Source organism: Leptonychotes weddellii, chromosome 9 (genome assembly GCF_054177405.1).
Source record: "Leptonychotes weddellii isolate Sample4059 chromosome 9, ASM5417740v2, whole genome shotgun sequence".
NCBI lineage: Eukaryota > Metazoa > Chordata > Mammalia > Carnivora > Phocidae > Leptonychotes > Leptonychotes weddellii.
In genome coordinates, this window is record NC_138377.1 from 74,425,986 (window position 1) to 74,446,078 (window position 20,093).

Here is a 20,093-nt window from a genome sequence, read left to right on the forward strand (position 1 = left end):
GTGTGTGTGTGTGTGTGTGTGTGTGTGTGTTTGTGTGTTTTTAAGGATTCCACATATAAGTAAGATCATACAGTATTTGCTTTTCTGTCTAACTTATTCATTTAGTGTAATGCCCTCAAGGTCTCTTCATGTTGTTGCAAATGGCAGGATTTCTTCATTTTTTATGGCTGAATAGTATTCCATCATGTATGTATGTGTGTGTGTGTGTACACAAATATATATCATTTTCTTTATTCATTTGTTGATGAGACTTAGGTTGCTTCCATGCATTGGCTATTGTAAATAATTCTTTGTTTTTTTTTAAAGATTTTATTTATTTATTTGAGAGAGAGAATGAGAGAGAGCATGAGAGGGAAGAGGGTCAGAGGGAGAAGCAAACTCCCCGATGAGCAGGGAGCCCGATGCGGGACTCGATCCAGGGACTCCAGGATCATGACCTGAGCCGAAGGCAGTCGCTTAACCAACTGAGCCACCCAGGCGCCCTATTGTAAATAATTCTGCAGTGAACATGGGAGTGCAGGTATCTTATACATACAGTGATTTTAGTTCCTTCAGATATATATCCAGAAGTGGAATTGCTGAATCATATGTAGTTCTGTTTTTGGTTTGTTGAGGAGCCTCCATAGTGTTTTCCGTAGTGGCTATGCCAATTTAGTGTCCCACTAGTAGTGCACAAGAGTTCCCTTTCTTTACATTCTTGGCAGCTTTTGTTATCTCTTGTCTTTTTGATGGTAATCATTCTAACAGATGTGAGGCATGGGAGTGGACATCTTGCATATTAACTCTTGACAACATGATGTGTTTATGTAGCTTGACATTACTTGTGATTCAAACCATGTTAATTTTCATTTAAAGAACTTCGTTGCAGTGTAAGTTTTGCACATAATTACTTTTGCCTTTTGATTTTAGGTTGATTTCATTGAGAAACATTATCAAGTCTGTAGGAAAAGTTAATTTCCAAAGCTATTTTATTGTTCAGTAAGAGTGTTTGAGGGTGGTTCTTCTCAATCAGAAAAATTTCAGCTAGAAAAAATTGCAATAAAGCTTTACCACTGCTAAGCCTGCCAACTTCTTAGTGGTAAGGCAAATCAGGATATACATCTTCTTTTTCTGACAAAAATTAATGGAATCAAGGATACTTAAGTCCGTGAGAGCAAAGTTAACTTTTTTTTTTTCCAGAGTTCACTATTGACACTACTAGTTGAGTAACACATGATAGATGTTTTCTGCAGACTGTTTTCTGATGAATATTGCAGTGAATAACCCTAGGCTTGTTTAAACACCCTACATTTTCACGAGCTTTATAAATTTGTCCAATTAAGACTTTTTTTCTGCCCGTATGTATTTTTACCACTATCAGTTGTAACACATCGTAGCAGATTCCACTTCAGATTGCACTGAATTAGTGTTTTCCCAGAATCTTTGAAAATCTTCTTGCCTGTTGTTGTTCCATGCAGATTATTTATTTAGGCTAATTTTAATTACTTAGTTCAAACATGTATTAAATTCTCAAATAAATGGTAATAACTGAGAAGTATTGGTAACTCCTATCAATTCATCAAGAGCCAAGGAAACACTCAAAATCATTTGTTTTGATATTGTGTGATTATTTATTTATTTATTTAATTCATTTATTTAATAGTAATCTATACACCCAGTGTGGGGCTTGAACTCATGACCCTGAGATCAAGATTTGTATGCTCTGCTGACTAAGCCTTCCAGGTGCCCTCTTTCTTAATTGATAAACAAAATACTTTTTTTTGAACTACTGTCCTTACCAAAAGGCTTATAATCTTAAATAAATTTTATTTTTCTAGATGCATTTCTTTGGCTTCTACAAACATGATTTAATTAACTCACTGTTGATAAAATGCTTTCCTTGTTTGGCTAACAAATGAGCACTCAGAAGCTTACTTTGACTGTATAGTCATTTTTATTTTTGTGAAGAAATTCAGCTGTGATGAGGTCTACTGTTTAAATTTTATAATTTTTCTGACTGTGTTTTCCTGTGAATTGGAAATATTGTGATGAGTGCTTAGTCTGGTAATGTTGATGTATAAATAAACATAATGCTTTGTTATCTAATTTGATAGTAAAATGATCTATACTGTATTTAAAAGTATATTTGAGGCCCACTTTTTATCTTCTTTTCTTGTTTTGACTTGAAGGGTATGCTGTGGTAATAAAAAATAAAACACACGGCAGTAAGTATAGTATTCGAAAAGCTGTCAAGTTATATAATTGCATCACTGTTTATTTGTAGTTTTCTGAGCAGCAGTGTAAAACCATTAGAATGCCATATATGGTCTCGTAAATACTGAAGTCTGCCATTGTAAAAGCAGTCATAGACAAAACGTAAATAAATGTAGAAGGGTTTTAATAAAGCTTTTTTTATGGACACTTACAATTATATATAAGTTTATGAAATTATTATTATGGAACATTCCTCTTTAATTTTTTCCCAACCATTTAAAAATCTAAAAACCATTCTTAGCTCATAGACTGAACAAAAACAGGCCCTAGTTGGCCTCTGTGGGCTGTAATAGTTTGCCAACTGCTTCCTTAATCCAAAAGAGTAAGTCTAATGGGTGGAAAATCATGCTGATGGAGGTAGGTCTGTGAGAAAAATAAATCATTCTTGACATTTTGGAAACCCTTAAATCAGGGTTTGTGTCAGGATTAACATCAAGATGATATTAGGAAAAAAAGAGAAAGATTGAGAGTTTATGTAGTTTGGTTTTTACTTATTTATTTAAGGAAAGATTTGTACAATTTTGTGTTTTTTGTGCACTGCGTGAAGAGCTCTTAGACTTCTGAGTTTCTAATCTTAGTTTCTTATGTGAAAATATTATATGAATATGAATTTTCTTTTTCCATAAGAAAAATGTGTGTAAGATTTTTGACCTACTAGTAAATCTAGAATAAGTTAAAAAAAATGGAATGTACTTTTATCTTTGATTTGTAATTTTAATTTTGGCTGATTTTGCATAGGATAGGAAATAAAGTTTTTATTTTTGTAACTCTTCATTTCCACATGTCTTTTTTTTTTTTTTTTTAAGATTTTGTTCATTTATTTGACACAGAGAGAGAGAGAGAGAGCACAAGCAGGGGTTAGCAGCAGAGGGAGAGGGAGAAACAGACTCCCTGCTGATCAGGGAACCTGGTGCAGGGCTCTCTCTTGGGACTCTGGGATCATGACCCGAGCCAAAGGCAGACACTTAACTGACTGAGCCACCCAGGTGCCCCCGTTTCTACAAGTCTTAACAAATTACGAGGTTGTAGAAACTTTGACAGAGTGGTATGAAATTATAAGTAGATGGAGTTTTATCCCCAGGGAGGATTCAGGAAAGCCAGGTATGCTCTTACTATAGGTATGGTCCAAAATCCTTTACTAGGATTGAGTGAAAACCACATAATCCTTTGTTTCTTCTTATTATGTGTTGTTATGTCTGTGGTGATGATTGTTCATTCTTTAATTTTTTAAAAATGGGTTTTTAAAGAAGATTGATTTATTTATTAGAGAAAGTGCACGCGTGAGCATGAGCAAGGGGGAGGAGCAGAGGGAGAGGGAGAAGCAGACTCCCCACTGAGCGGGGAGCCCCACTTGGCCTCCATTCCAGGACCCTGAGATCATGACCTGAGTTGAAGGCAGACACTTAACTGACTGAGCCACCCAGGTGCCCCCAAAAATGTATTTCTGAAAGAGAGGCTATTATAGCTTAATTGCTAGAGTTGCATTAGATTAAATTAACACCTTAGAAAGACGAGAATCAGTACAAATGTAAGTTTATGTTTTTTTTTTAGATTTATTTTAGAGAGAGTGCATGCACATGCGTGCAAGCAGGGGAAGGGGCAGAGGGAGAGAGAGAGAATCCTTAAGCCAACTTCCCACTGAGCACGGAGCCCGATGTGGGGCCCGATCCCAGGACCCTGAGATCATGACCTGAGCCGAAATCAAGAGTTGGCCATTTAATCGACTGAGCCACGCAGGCGCCCCCTAAGTTTGTTTTGATATTTATTTGTTTTTAAGGGGCTTGAATTTATGATCCCGAGGTAAGACCTGAGCTGAGATCAAGAGTTGGATGCTTAACTGACTGAGCCACCCAGGCACCCCAATTATTTCTGTTTTAAAGATGATGAAACTGGGGCACCTGACTGGCTTAGTTGGAAGAACATGGGACTCTTGATCTTGGGGTTGTGGGTTTGAGCTCCACACTGGGTGTAGAGACTACTTTAAAATCTTTAAAAAAATAGGGGCATCCGGGTGGCTCAGTTGGTTAAGCATTGGACTCCTGATTTTGCCTCAGGTCATGATCTCAGCGTTGTACTGAGCCCTGTGTAGGGCTCCACGCTCAGCACAGAGTCTGCTTGTCCCTCTCCCTCTGCTCCTCCCCCAGCTCATGTACTCTCTCTCTCAAATAAATGGATAAATAAAATCTTTAAAAAAAAATTAAGATGGTGAAACTGAGGCACAAAGAAATTGAGTAATTTGCCCAAGTCACACAATCAGGAGTGGTAGAGTTGGGAGTTTATTGGGACTCTAGAATCTTTGCTCTTTACCATTTCATGGAACTGCTTTGATGTATCTGCTGTTATCCTTTTTTTTCAAGCTTTAATTACTTAAATTGTGCAATTTTAGGGCCTGCACTTTAGAGATCCTACTCAGAGAAGAACCGTTAGTCTTTAGGCCCTTGGTGTTTCTTCGATTTTTGCTGAATCTTATCTGCCTACCCTCCCATCTCATCTCTTTTTCTCTTCTTTTGGTAGTGAGAGGTGGTATATAGATCAAGGGTAAATAAAACTAGTGAAGTAGGGAAGCCAGGGGATATTTTAGTTTTGGCTCTTGAAAGAAAAAATGTAAAAAGTTTTTATATATATAATTACTGAAAAAATTAAGTTAAAGATAAATGTCTAAATATCAGAGATATTGCAAAACAAGTAAAATCAGAAACAAAAGCCCAGGACCTTAAATAACCTACTCTTTATAAACTCCAGTCTTTTCTCCCCTGTTCTTAGAGATGAACATTTTAGCAAGTAAATGTTGTATTGTGATCATTCCAGGTTACTGGAAAATTATTTTCATAATCTGTGTGTGTACATAGGTTAGCAGTGTATTTTTCATTCTGAATCACAAAAAGTTTGAGAAATACATAGCATATATAGTAACACATTTATTTATTTTTTTATTTTCTGAGTTCCATGCATACTGTCTCTCTTCCTGTATACTTTTAGTTCTTTAGATTTGTTAATCTCATTTGATGAGCTTCAGGTTTTTTTTTTTTTTTTGAAGATTTTATTTATTTATTTGACAGAGGGAGACACAGCGAGAGAGGGAACACAAGCAGGGGGAGTGGGAGAGAGAGAAGCAGGCTTCCCGCGGAGCAGGGAGCCCAATGTGGGGCTTGATCCCAGGACCCTGGGATCATGACCTGAGCCGAAGGCAGACGCTTAACGACTGAGCCACCCAGGTGCCCCAAGCTTCAGGGTTTTTTTATATGTTGATGTTCTCCAGAGTTACTTTCTCTCTAGCTCCTCCTCTTTTCTCTTTCATCTCTGGAGGTTCTTAACTTTTTGGGGGGTCATACACCCCTTTGAAAATCTTATAAAACTTAATGGATTCTCTCTAGAAAGTTGCTACCATATATACATTACACAAAATTCTCACAATTTTGGGAGTTTCATAGGTCATCCTCCCCCAAGATCGTTCATGGATTCCAGATTAGAGCCCCACCACCAGATGAACTCCCCGAACAATTTCATTCATTTTTTAATTTTTTTAATTTTTATTTATTTATTTTTTTTGTAAGATTTTTATTTAACAGAGAGAGAGAGAGCACAAGTAGGCAGAGAGGCAGACAGAGGGAGAGGGAGAAGCAGGCTCTCTGCGGAGCAGGGACCCCGATGCGGGGCTCGATCCCAGGACCCCAGGATTGTGACCTGAGCTGTAGGCAGCTGTTCAACCGACTGAGACACCCAGGAGCCCCAACTTCATTTCTTTTAATTCTTCCAAATACATTGATGATTTCCTAGTCTATATCTTCAGTGAGTCTCTCCAGAGCACTAGACCCTGATATCCATTTACTTCCTGGTCATCGGGGTGTCCGGTTGCACTAGTCTACTTTGTTTATGGGCTATTGATTTATTTTTTTATTGAAGTATAGTTGACACACAATGTTACATTAGTTTCAGGTATACAACATAGTGATTGGACAAATTTATACATTATGTTATGCTCACCACAAGTGTAGCTACTATCTGAATATATACTCTTTGCTGTACCTTTTATTCTGGTGACTTACTCATTCCATAACTGGAAGTCTGTTCTCTCACTCTGCACTATTCTACTTTGTATTTTAAACTTATGAAACGGTGTGTAGTTCCTTGGAAACATTTTTTTGTTCTTCATCCTTTGACTCCTTGGTCATTAGGCCCTGTTGACTGATTGCTTATTCTTTGAGACATTCTTTCCACCTTAGCTTCTGTGATGTTATGCTCACCTATATTTCTCTTACCTCTGTGACATCTTCTCTTCCTCCTTCCTAGATTCTTCTTTTACTGCTTATCCTGTAAATGTCTATTTTCCCAGGGTTCTGACCTTAACCCTCTGATATCTGTCACTCTCTGTATATTTTTGGAAAACTTTTACAAATCCCTGGCTTCAATTACTTCCTGAAACTTTGTATATAGCTAAAGTTCACACCTTTATCACCAAATGCCTGTTAGATGTTTCCACTCAGATCAGTGGTTCCTAAATACTTGGGGGATTACGTATCCCTTTAAGAATCTGATTAAAGCTATATCCTTCTCCCCAGAGAAGTACATAGGTACACCAAATTTTGCATACCCTTTTGGGGTGTTCGTGCCCCCCACCCAGAACCCCTCCATGGACTCCTTAGAGGTCTGTGGTCTTTTTTTTTTTTTCTTTCAGATTTTGTATATTTGAGAGAGAGCACAAGTTGGGAGTAGGGGGTGGGGGAAGGGGAGAGGAAGAGGGAAGCAGACTCCCTGCTGAGCAAGGAGCCCCACTCGGGCCAGGACCCTGAGATCATAACCTGAGCCAAAAGCAGATACTTAATCGACTGAGCCACCCAGGCGCCCCAAAACATTTGGATTTAAAATGTTTTAAGGGGCGCCTGGGTGGCTCAGTCGTTAAGCGTCTGCCTTCGGCTCGGGTCATGATCTCAGGGTCCTGGGATCGAGCCCCACATCGGGCTCCCGGTTCAGCGGGAAGCCTGCTTCTCCCTCTCCCATTCCCCCTGCTTGTGTTCCCTCTCTCGCTGTGTCTCTCTCTGTCAAATAAATAAATACAAAATCTTTAAAAAAAAAAAAAATAAAATGTTTTAAATTGAGTGCTTCTAAGCGCCAGATACTATAATAGGTGCTGAGGGTATAATGTAGAGTTTAAAAAGGTTACATTCCTAATTTATAGTCTAGTTTGTAGTGTTGGTGGGATGAGGGAGAGAGAGAAGACAATGAAAGAATTACACAAATAAATATAAAAATTAGACCTGTGGTAAATTCTAGTAAGGGCAGGTATGTGGTGTTTTGACAGCGTATCATGGTCAGGAAGGTCAAGGATGTAGAATCAACAAGAACATTTGGTGATTGAGTAGATGCAGGGGCCACGTGAAGAAGAGATAGGTTTCAAGAATGACTAGGTTTCTGATATGAGCAACTGTGTGCATACAGAGAGAAGTCTGATTGTTTTCTAGTTTCGTCATGGTCCACACCATTTTAAGCAGTGGCCACAGGTAATTTTCTTAAACCACATGAGTTTGAGTATGTCATAGATCTTATTATTATTATTTTTAAAGATTTTATTTATTTATTTGACAGAGACACAGCATGGGGAGTGGGAGAGGGAGAAGCAGGCTTCCCGCGGAGCAGGGAGCCCGATGTGGGGCTTGATCCCAGGACCCTGGGATCATGACCTGAGCCGAAGGCAGACGTTTAACGACTGAGCCACCCAGGCGCCCCTGTCATATATCTTCTTACAATCCTTTGGATGGCTCTTTTTCTGCAAGATGAATTCCCAACTCTTGATTGCTAGCTGTATTGTATAATACGGTTCCCTTTGCCTTTTTTAGTCCTATAGCTTTGTTCCTCCACAGATCATGGGCATTTTTAATTGTAGCCATATTACAGTAATTGTGCTCCCTGAATTTGTTCCCTCTCTTGTTCCTCTGTCTTTACATAGGTTGCTTTCTCTTGGAAATGCTTTTCTTTTATATCCATCCTGCCTCTGTTCTTTGATACCTTAGTAATTTCTACTCATTCTTCATTTTCTCTGGGAATTCTTTTTGGACTTCCTTAGTCTGATTTAGCTGCCCTTTGCTTGTGCTTCCATTGTACCCTGGGCAGAGAGCCCATCCTTACTAATAGGATTCTATAGTTTTTGCTTCTTTATTGATTATTGGTTATATGATAATTGGTTGATAATTGATTGCAAGCTCTTGAGAGTGGGAATGTCTTGTCTTTGTGTTCCAAAATCTATATGTGGTGAATGCTCAGTAAATGTTTGACTTGAGGAATTAAGGAATACTCTCTTCTTTTATATAGTGTGACTTTGTATAAATTGTTCTGTTTAGAATGCCTTCTTTGCTTTGTCAACTTCTAGACATCCTTTATTTAACACCAAGCCTTACTTGATACTTCAGTGACAGTTCCTCCTTCCATTGTGCTTCTATAGTTTTCCTTTTCTTTACCCTGGTAAATATTTGACAGTACAGAGTAGAGATTAAGTGTCCATCAGTAGATGAATGGATAAAGAAGATGTGGTGTATATATGTGTGTCCAAAACACACACAACACATACACACACAGACACACCATGGCATATTACTCAGCTATAAAAAAAGAATAAAATCTTGTAATTTACAATAACATGGGTGGACCCAGAGGGTATAATGCTGAGTGAAATAAGTCAGTCAGAGAAAGACAAATACCAAATGATTTCACTCACACCTGGAATTTAAGAACAAAACAAGCAGAAAAAAAAGAGACAAAAAATGGACTCTTAATACAGAGAACAAACTGGTGGTTGCCAGAAGGGGGGATGGGTGAAATAGATAAAGGGGATTAAGAGTATATTTGTATTGATGAGCACTGAGAAATGTATAGAATTGTTGAATCATTATATTGTATGCCTGAAACTAATATAGAATTAATATAGTGTGTTAATTATACTTGAATAAAAAAGTAGATGAGTGAATGTATATATATCATGAGTATCATGGAGTTGTAGATTGAATAAATATTTCCTAAGTGTCTGATTCCATTTCACAGGGTAGGTTACTTCTGCATGGTACTAGTCTTACCTGTTGCATTGACTTATACTTCATTATCCTCTAAAGGCAGCCCTATTCCAAATTCTGGATAATTTATTATAGTTCTTTGTTTAGTGACTATGTAGGTCCTACCTGCAATGCCTCCTTTTCTCTCTTTGTTAATTTTATTTCTCCTTCATGACCCGGCTCAAAAGTCCACTCCTCTTTTGTAACCTTCCTAGATTACCTAGGTTGTATGTGTTCTACAGTGTTCCTAGAAGGCTTTTTCCAAAGTGCCACCAGCAGTATTGCAATGTGATCATCCGGTCTCTTTACCTAGAACTTGAGCTTCATAAAGGGACTTAATTTTATCCATTCCTTAACCCTGGTTCATTGCCTAGTTGGTGCTTAACAAATACTTATTGAACTGATTGTATCCTTGTTTATTTTATTTGTGTTTAGATAACTCAGAGACTGTTGGGTGGAACTAGTCTTGGGATGAAAAATACTGTCCCTGTATAATCTCTACAATATATGGTCTCTATATAGGTAATTTGGATAATGCACTGCATTCAGGTTGCTTGAGTAATCTTTATATTTTCTATTTCAGTACAGCTTTCTCCTCTCCTTTAACAGGTGTTCCCTGCCCTCCAGTGGTTAGATCATGGTTAACATTTTTAGTCAAGGTAAAGGTTTTTAAATCCTTTTATGGTGTTTCTTTTTAAGTCATATTTAAAATCCCATAGGTTAATTTTCAGATTAAACAGTGCTGCCCCCCCCCCATTTTTCCCTTATGTCTGATATGCCTGAAGCCTAGCTTAATCTAAATGTAGCTTGACCTGCCTCTTCTTTTGCCACAGTGAGCTACCATGTGACCCACAGTTTTTAAGTATGCAGTGATTAGTTGGGAGATTCACTCATTCTGACCTTGGTTCTTGGTTTCACTACATTGTTCTCACATAGCCCTATCAAGTTTCTAAGATTTTGCTACAGTGCAAAAGCTATCATCTTGTTTTCAGAAACCTGCCTTCCCCCTCTCTCCCCAGCACACACTTAAAGTAGCTTGCTAATTATGTGGCTCTTCCTTAGACTGGATTGGGATATCTTCTGTAGTCTGGTTTGGGGTATCTCCTGGCTAACATCCTTTTCTCCTGTATTGTTATTGATGAGGAGAGGCTGACTCTTGATTTCTTGGCAAGGTGACTGATACACTGTCCTATGCCTTTTGTGTGTTATTTTTTTTCAGAAACCAAATCTTAGTTATCTGGGGAGCCTTGCTTATATATATGGTTAGCCGTTATTTCTAAATACCTGCTGCAAAGTTTTGTTTTGTTTTGTTTTCTTTTCGTAAAGATTTTATTTATTTGACAGAGAGAGAGAGCACGCACAAGCAGGGGGAGTGGCAGAGGGAGAGGGAAAAGCAGCCGTCCCACTGAGCAGGGAGCCCAACGGGGCTCTATCCCAGAACCCTGGGATCATGACCTGAGCCAAAGGCAGATGATTAACCACTGAGCCACCCAGGTGCCCAGCTGCTGCAAAGTTTTCAATAGTATATCATGAAATAAGGACAATGTAGTGAATTTTTCATCTAAATGTATTCAAAATAAAAGACTATTACTATTACTCGTTATGAGATGTGTTCTCCCTCGATTTTTGGTCTTAAAATATCCATTATTATTTTTAAAAGATTTATTTATTTGAGAGAGAGACAGTGTGAGCGAGCTGGGTGGGGGGGCAGAGGGAGAGAGCGACAAGCAGACTCCCCACTGAGCAGGGGGCCTGACATGGGGCTCGATCCCAGGACCCTGAGATTATGACCTGAGCCAAAATTAAGAGTTGGATGCTTAACTGACTGAGCCACCCAGGAGCCCCTAAAATACCTGTCATTTTAAGAAAGAATGGTAATAGTAGGTGGCACACTTTGTAATATAAAAATTTGTTTTGTTTTCTTTTCTTTGGTTCTTGGTTTCACTACATTGTTCTCACATAGCCCTATCAAGTTTCTAAGATTTTGCTACAGTGCAAAAGCTATCATCTTGTTTTCAGAAACCTGCCTTATGATGGTCAACATTTTACTGATCTATAACGTCCAGTACTTTAGGAACTGCTGTGTTGACTGTCACTCATTTTCATAAAGCATTGTGGTACTTCATGTAAAGTAAGCATGACTTCTTTCATATGCATTTGCGGACAATTTCTCTGTGTATTTTTGTTATAGGCTTCTTGATTTTTGCCTGATTCTAGCCTTGAAGGTTACTTGAATATCTCCCAGTCCTCTTCTTTGGCCAGTAGTTCTACTTTCTGTTTTTATACGTTCTCACCTGTGTTTTAAATCTCTGTGCAGCTCTAGGCTTAGTTAGGTAGATTTCTTTTTCTTTTTTTTTTAAAAGATTTTATTTATTAGAAAGAGAGAAAGCACAAGCAGCAGGAGTGGCAGGCAGAGGGAGAAGCAGGCTCCTCGCGGAGCAAGGAGCCTGATGTGGGACTTGATCCCAGCACCCTGGGATCATGACCTGAGCTGAAGGCCAATGCTTAACCGACTGAGCCACCCAGGCGTCCCAGTTAGGTAAATTTCTTCCTGTTTTTTCTTTTATGCTTTTCCAGATAAGCTGTTTCTTTTAAGGACTCAGTAGTACATTGACAACTTTCATTGTTTATGTTTCTTTTAGACCTGTTCTTTTTTATTTTGTAATTCATCTGAAACTAGCTTTTAAAACTTCATTTATGTTACTGATTTCTGACATTTTTTTTGAGGTCTTAGTAAAACAAACAAAACAAACCGTTACTAAGGTATCCTTTAATTCTGAAGATATTTACTGATTTTTTCTTGTAGATGAGTATATGCAGATGGCAGTCTTCATTACAACTTGTTGCTTTTATTACCAGATGGTAAATTATAGAATCATAATATTTCTTACAACGCAAAGTATCTGTTTGCCTTTGTTGATTTTCTAAGTAATATTCAGTTGAAAGTCATTCAGGCAAAAAGCAGTCAATAAGTAATTAGACTTTCCTAGGAAAATATTCTTCTCTCTTCAAGTATCTGTCAATAATATTTATCCATTTCTCTAAGGAGAAATAATTTGTGATGAGAGTCAGTGGTACTAGTTTTTTCTAATTAAAACTGCACCTCTTTGGAAAACATTGGTCAAAGCAGAATGCTTATTTGCATTTGTAATGTGAGTGTGGTTAAATGTATAATGATCCTGTTTTCCAAATCCCAACTTGTTGACAGTAAATCAGTATTTGATATTTGGACTTGCCTGGAAAACTGGGACCTATGGTTTCATAATCATTTATTCTATAGATAGTATGTATTTGCTCTGTTCCAGACATGTGGTAGGCACTGGGATAGAGTGGAGCTAACAGTTTAGTGGGTAAGTTATTAATTAATACATAGTTTTAAAAATAGAGCTGTGGGGGCATCTGAGTGGCTCAGTCAGTTAAGCAGCTGCCTTTGGCTCATGTCATGATCCTGGGGTCTGGGGATCCAGCCCCACATAAGGCTCCCTGCTCCATGGGGAGCCTGCTTCTCTCTCTCTCTCCCCTGCCCCTCACTGATTCTCTCTCTCTTTCTCAAATAAATAAAATCTTAAAAAAAATAAAAATAGAGTTGTGGTAGGTGTTATAAAGGAATACAGGGCATTATGAGAGCATATTATGAGGAGACCTCATCTGATCCTTGGGGGTTAAGAAATGTTTCTTGAGGAAGTGACATAAGCTTACGCATGAAGGGTGGGTGAATAGCAGTTAGGTTTGAGGCATCTGGGAAGATCTTAGCAAAGGGTAAGGAACATGATGATGTGGGCTTGAGATAGGAGGCAGCAAGAGAGAATGATATTTCTTAATGAACATTGATAACATTCTGTCACATTTATGTCCTCTTTTTCCATCTTCACCTCTCAACATTTTTTAAAACATGCTTTTAATCATATTACTATGCTGGTTAAGAAACTTGTAGAGCTCTGGGCGCCTGGGTGGCTCAGTTGGTTAGGCGACTGCCTTCGGCTTGGGTCATGATCCTGGAGTCCCGGGAACGAGTCCCGCGTCGGGCTTCCTCCTTAGTGGGGAGTCTGCTTCTCCCTCTGACCCTCCCCCCCTCATGCTCTCTCTATCTCATTCTCTCTCTCAAATAAATAAATAAAATCTTTAAAAAAACAACAACAAGAAAACTTAAAAAAAAAAAACAAGCTCCTCTTTGAGTAGATTTTTGGCTTCATGAAGGTAGGACTTTTTGCCACTTTTAATTCCTTAGTTCATGTTTTACATATTGGAGCTAGTCATACTTTGCCCCTAGATAGGGGTTTAGTTGCAGTACTAAATGGTAGGCAAGAATGGCGTTGTGTATAAGCTAGTATGATTCCCTCTTTTTTTCCCGCTGCCTAGCAGACAAGTTTATTGCTAGTGAAGGAGTTGGTTTTTTGTTTTTTGTTGGTAAAAAGCCTGTTTTGTAACCTAGTCTGTATGTAGCTCTTATTCTAAGAATGGTTTTTATTGTGTTGACTTAAGAATACTGTAAATAAGGCCATAACCCCGGGGATTTTGGGGGGTGTGTGGTGATGGCTTTGTCTAAAGATTTAAGATGATGAAGACCAAAGATTTTAGTCACTTGAGAGAGGTATGTCACTACTGTAGATATTGGAACTGAGTAGGTGGGATCTGAGTAGATTGGATAAGGAATATAGTTTGTTTTGTTGGTGGATTCTGTTAAGTTGTGCCAACTTTCAGAATTCTAGTGTAGACATCTGAACAGTGAAAGAAGTGCCAGTCTTTGCCCTATCTTCAGCACATACAAGGCATTCAAATATTTGAATAGGAAAAAGTGTGCATGTAAGTGGAATAGGGCCTATGTGTTTATAGAGCAATCTTGGATCAAAATTGTGTTTATATTCCATGCATTCTCTATCCCTACCTCTCTCTCTCTCTTTTTTTTTTTTTAAATTTTATTTATTTATTTGACAGAGAGAGACACAGCAAGAGAGGGAACACAAGTGGGGGAGAGGGAGAAGCAGGCTTCCTGCTGAGCAGGGAGCCCGATGCAGGGCTCGATCCCAGGACCTGGGTTCATGACCTGAGCCGAAGGCAGACGCTTAATGACTGAACCACCCAGGCACCCCTCACATTTCTTAGATTTAGTAAAATATCTTTGAAAGCTCAAACAAGGGAAACCAAGGGAAAGATTTTTATGTTAGGCTGATGAGCAGGGGTTAGCTGTGCTAACTGCAATGAGAGAATTTTTTTCTTTTTTTTTAAGATCAAGAGAGTGAGAGTGCTTGCACGCATGAGCAGGGGGAGGAGCAGAGGGAGAGGGAGATAATCTCCAAGCGACTCTACGCTGAACCAGAGCCCTACTTGGGCTCCATCCCAGGACCCTGAGATCATGACCTGAGCTGAAACCAGGAGTCGGATACCTAACGGACTGAGGCATTGAGTGCCCCTGAAATGAGAGAATTCTAATAGCTAGGTGAAATGCAGGAGTGTCAGCTTTAGCAGTTAGCTTGGCATTTTAAAAACTTGGGTTATATAAGGATGCCTTTTATTTATTTTTAAAATATTTTAGAGAGAAGAAAGCAAGATGGGGGAGGGGCCGAGGGAGGGAGAGAGAGAATCTCAAGCAGACTCTGTGTTGAACACAGAGCCAGATGAGGGGCTCAGACTCACCATCCTGAGATCATGACTTGAGTGGAAATCAAGAGTCCCACACTTAACCAGCTGTGCCACCCAGGCGCCCCTGGTGATGGTTCTAAAAGATCTGGCATTTCATGTTTGCTTGGTGTAGGGTAAGAGTAGCAAAAGAAATTCTCCACTCTCCCTGTCCTCCAAGGTGTCCTCTGAGATTCTCCAATGAGAGATTTTATGTTAACTTGTCTCGGTTGGGATGCAGCTACCACTAGGTGTGGTTGTTAACCAGTCATCAGTCATTTACATCTTAGAATCAGATGCTTTAATGCTAGGTCAACACATTTCTGCTTTTAATTTTGTATGAGGAAACCTTAGACCCTTGAGAGGAAAGCATTCTTGGAAGAGGTGGGAGATTTTGACAAGGCAGGAAAAGAGGTTTTTGGGGTCAGGGAAGAGGAGGAAGGTGTTAAACTGGTGTTTTGGGGCACCTGGGTGGCTTAGTCGGTTGGGCATCTGCCTTTGGCTCAGGTCATGATCCCAGGGTCCTGGGATCGAGTCCCACATCCGGCTCCCTGCTCAGTGGGGGCCTGCTTCTCCCTCTCCTCCCTGCTTGTGCTCTCTCTCGCTCTCTCTGTCACTGTCTGTCCCTCTCTTTCGCAAATAAATAAAACTTTAAAAAAAAAAAAGAAACTGGTGTTTTTCAGTTTTGCCTAGGATTTTGGGTATTATTCATTTGTTGCACTTGTGATGCTCTTGTTGACAGTGCCTGCATGGGGGTTTCAGAGCAACTTCAGAAGTCTAATCTTTAGCCTAACATTTTCCAGTCCATACTAATTCCAGCAGTTTCTTCCCGTGGTGTGGCAGAGGAAGAGCAGAATGAAGGGAAACAAGACCCTTCTTCCTAATATCCGGTCCAGCTCTGGTCAATTCTGTTGGATAAGCCTCTTCCTCTTGGCTCCTTTCTTTCAACCCCCTCATTCTCCTTCTTCATAGTGTTTTGTATTAGGTCACCTAGCAAATAATACTTCTTAGTACTTGCTAATTCTTGTAAGAGTGAAAGAATACAGTTTGGAAACATGGACCACAATTTCTACTCTTTCTATTTTGCCTCTTCTTTCTCATTTTAAACAACTCTCCCTTTTTACTACTTGAGTGTTAGCAGCTCAGAAGAAGGAGTAACTGGTAAGGGGTAGGGAAGAAGAATAATTTTTGATGTTTGGTTGGGAGAAATACTGTTCGTTAACTTGTTCAGCGACTGCCTGACATAATATTCAGCAATTTTTTCTTTGCATTTCATAGCTTAAATATCTTGAACAAACAAAAATTGAAAACACAGGATCAAGGCATTAAAGCTTAGATAATACTTCGTCGTGCAAAAAATTCTTGTTTCCACGGTTTACTGTCTTATTAGGACATCTTTCATCTTTGTCAGGCAAATTAGTGGCAACTCTTCTTCCCTTCCTAATTGGTAGTGGAGTTTTCGGTCTCCTTCCTATTTTCCTAGTGTTCTTCGGTCGTGGATGTTGCAGACTCGACCACCCGTCTCTCAAAGTCTTTTCTTCAAGGTTTCCCGACGGTCTGGCGCTATCCAAACCTACAGCACCTTGGGGAGAAGATCTCGGATTCATTTGACGAGCTGGTGAAGCCCCCGGGGCTGTGGAGCCAGATGTGGGTGGGACTGGGTGCGGCAGGGGCGGGGCCGCTGAGAAGCCCGAGGGAAACGGTGGAGGGCACAGCTGAGAAAGCCTGCGGGCAAAGGTTTCACAGTTTTCACGAAGCCTTCGTGTGCGAGGCTGAGGGAATTGGGGTGCCTTCTTCCTCCCTCGCCGTTCTTGATTCTGGAAGCTTCATTAGGCTTTTACCGGTTTCTTGGACCCGGAAAAGGAGCGGCTTGAGCTCCAGGGGCGGGTCCCAAGGGTCTTGTCGCTGCTCCGGGGCCGTTTGGCCTCCTGATGTTGGGGGAGGGGCGAGGGAGGTGCTGCTCGCGCCTCCTTTTGCGCTTGCGCGGCGGACTCTGAGCGGGTAGGAGCGCGTGCGCGGTGACGTGGACGTCCGGTGCGCGCGCAGGCTCTTCAGCTGGAGCGGACACACGGTGTGCGAACCGAACAGAATAACCCGCCCCCAGCGGGATGTGAAGGACTCCGGGTGAGGCCGACCACGCCCCGCACGGTAACTCTCGGGCCTGGGTGGAGGGCGTCGCTTTAGTACTGGCCCGATTAGAGTTTTTTGAGAGTTTGAAGTGCTTGTGGATTTGAACAGCGTGAGAAGCGTTCTGCTGTGCGATCTTCGCACGCCCCAGCCAGGCCGGGCCTTGCGCGGGGCTGCCTTTGGCGCGCGCCTGTGGCCCCCTGAGCGAGGCTGCGCATGTCACCTCGCGCGCGTCCCCGGCCTCACTTCCGCGTCGCGCAGCGAACTAACTGGGAACATCGACGCCAGAGGGAGAAGCCACGAGGCGGGCGGGGTGAGAAGCGCCCTTGGCGCGGCCCTGCCCTCGCGTGCGTGGGGTGCCGTACCGCGTGGTACGATCCGCGTGATGACTTTCAGCGCGGCCCGGGGCTTTAGGTCGAGAGCTGTGCTTGTGCGCTTTGCATTTTAGAGCTCAGGTCTCGGGGTTCCAAAACTCTGAGGGAAACGGTGCTGACGTCGCTTTTAAGGAGCTATGTGTAGCATTTTGACACCTGTGTAAACGTCTCATTTAGCATGTAATTTCCGGGCAAGTTGTTTGAGGCAGGACCGTGTGTGAGTTTAATAAAGGAGGGCGAGGAAGTGAGCCGTACAGGAGTGGGAACTTGGTAAACAAAGGACCGGTGGCTAGTAAGTGCAGAAATGAGGGCGGGGAAAACAGGTGGGAAGAGCAGGTGTTTTCTTTTTCCCTCTGTGGGCAGCCTTTGGCTAGTTTTCTGTTTATGAGGTTTCCGTCGTCTGTTAAATTGTCAAGTAGGTCTCTGCCCTCAGTGGTAGGTGCGTCTGGGATATAACTAAATCTATTCGAACACCAGTAACCAGAGTTGAGGGATCTATGTGCGAAGAGTATGGAGAAGTTAGATCGTTTCAGACTGGGTTGAGAGCGGAAAGTGGTAATGTCTTCCTGTGAAGATTTTTGCTTTGCTTTTGGAACCCTGGGGATGCCTCCTCCTGGGGAGGGTGCAAACCGGGAGGGGTGAGTGAGGTCTTAAAGGAGGGGTGACTGATGGCAGAACAACGTGAGTGACCAAAGTACAGCTTTCTCTGAGAGAAGACCACCCTCAGGGTTCGCGTCGCCGGAGCAGACACGTGGATCAAGAGAACTCTCGAGCCCACCCGCGCACCCCCGGTGGGTGTTGTGAAGGTTCTCAGGCTTCTGCGGCGTAATAGCTGGCAAATACTGCCTGCTCTCCCTCTTCTTTTTGGGCACGACGCCGCGGCTAGGCTGCAGGGAAAGTGCCTGGAGGCGGCGTGACGACTGCTGGGAAGGGGGCTGGCCCGAGAGGGCCGGGTGGCCAGGTCTGTAGTCTCCACGGTAACAGAATGCGACTGGATCCCGCCGAGCGTTCGGCAGGTTCCGGCCGACGGCACGTGATCTGTCGGGACTCCTCTTCTCCGGAAGAGCTTTCCTTGCGGCATTTTTTCACGTGGTTGTCGGCCAGCTAGCCTCTGCAGTTAAAAAGCGGTGATTTTGGGCCCTTGATAGTCGACGGCGACTGCTCTTCCCGGGGACTAGCAGGAACTAGCAGGAGGCCTTTTCACTTATAAGGATATGGGATCATGCTGGTGCTTCTTGCTTCCGAATGGTTATGTTTCCAGCGGTTGTGTGCGTAGAGTGGGTTGAGTTCACCTAACAAAAAACACATGCTTAGGACTTCAGGAAATTCAGTGCCCTGGGTACTTTGCCATACTTATTCTGGGGTAGAGTGGCTGTTTGGTTACTGTCCGTTTCTGCCATAAAAGTTAGTTCTTCAAATTCTGCTTGTGCAACTGCTGGGACCTGAGAGCTTGATTACCTCAAGTTGTAGTTACGGGACCATTCCTAGGAATAGAAAATGCTCCTGGAGTTAGTATTAACTAGTGATATCTGGGAAGAGAAGGGATGGGGCTTAGTATCTTAGGCAAATTCAGTTCTGTGCCTTAAAACCTAACGTATTTCAGGTAGTATTTTGAGATTTACTTTACAGGATTGTGGTGATTATAAAATGATCAGGATGTTGTCTGGTCTAAAGTAAGTGCTTACTAATAGCATGTATCACTTAATTATGAAAATCAACCAAATGCTTAAGAATTGGGTGTTTGGATATTTTACTGTTTTTGCCGCCATTTGCTGTCATGTTTTCTGATTATATCCACATTCTGTTTTTCTTTCTTTTTTTTTTTTTAATATTTTTAATTAATTTACTTAATTGACAGCGCACACAAGCAGGGGGAGGGGCAGAGGGAGAGGGAGCCCTGACGCGGGGCTCGATCCCAGAACTGGGATCATGACCTGAGCCGAAGGCAGACGCTTAACTAAGGCTGAGCCACCCAGGTGCCCCCCAAATTCTGCTTTTCTTTAAGATTTTTTGAATTTCTGGGCCCATTGTATATTGGTAAATACCGACACTCGAATGAACTCATTCTCTTAAAATTAGTGTTTCAGAAACTTAATTTAACTTAAACCATATTTTTGTAGTGAGTGTTTATTTTTTGTAGCGAATGGTTATATTAAGGAACAAACTAACATCTTGGTGCCTACCATACCGTAATGCATTTGTGGTATGAAGGGTTACCGTTATTTTTAGCAACGTTGGAAACCTTCAGAATAGGCTGATCAGCATATGAATATTGTGTTTTTATTTATTTATTTATTTTTAAAAAGATTTTATTTATTTGACAGAGACCTAGTGAGAGAGGGAACACAAGCAGGGGCAGTGGGAGAGGGAGAAGGAGGCTTCCCGAGGAGCAGGGAGCCCGATGCGGGGCTCAATTCCAGGACCCTGGATCATGACCTAAGCCTAAGGCAGAAGCTTAACGACTGAGCCACCCAGGCGCCCCGTATTTTGTGTTTTTAAAGTAGTTATTTTGATTGGGCGCTTTTTTGGAGGGGCAAGTTGGGGGGGCAGGGAGCAGTACATGAATCATTGAATTAGGTAACTACCTAGTAAACTAACTAGTGTATTTTGTAAGTTGTATGAGGGTCATGGCTTTAGTAGTTAAACATTTCCCAAAGAGGTCATTGGTGAAAAGACATTTGGA

General features: G+C 41.3%; 1 protein-coding gene across 26 annotated transcripts in view; it reads left to right on the forward strand.

Moving 5' to 3' along the window:
* MGA (MAX dimerization protein MGA) overlaps positions 1–20,093 on the forward strand; it is a 162,422-nt gene that overhangs the window by 41,989 nt on the left and 100,340 nt on the right. For 3 of the 26 annotated variants that reach the window (XM_081830936.1, XM_081830935.1, XM_081830932.1), the window contains exon 1: positions 16,901–17,057. The exons of 3 other annotated variants lie outside the window; for them this stretch is intronic. The gene's annotated coding sequence lies outside the window, so the exon portion shown is untranslated. Of the gene's footprint in view, positions 1–16,899; positions 17,058–17,115; positions 17,408–17,465; positions 18,202–20,093 lie in introns of those variants that run through there. 20 more of the 26 variants (XM_081830931.1, XM_081830933.1, XM_031031573.2 and 17 more) reach the window with 14 other exon arrangements.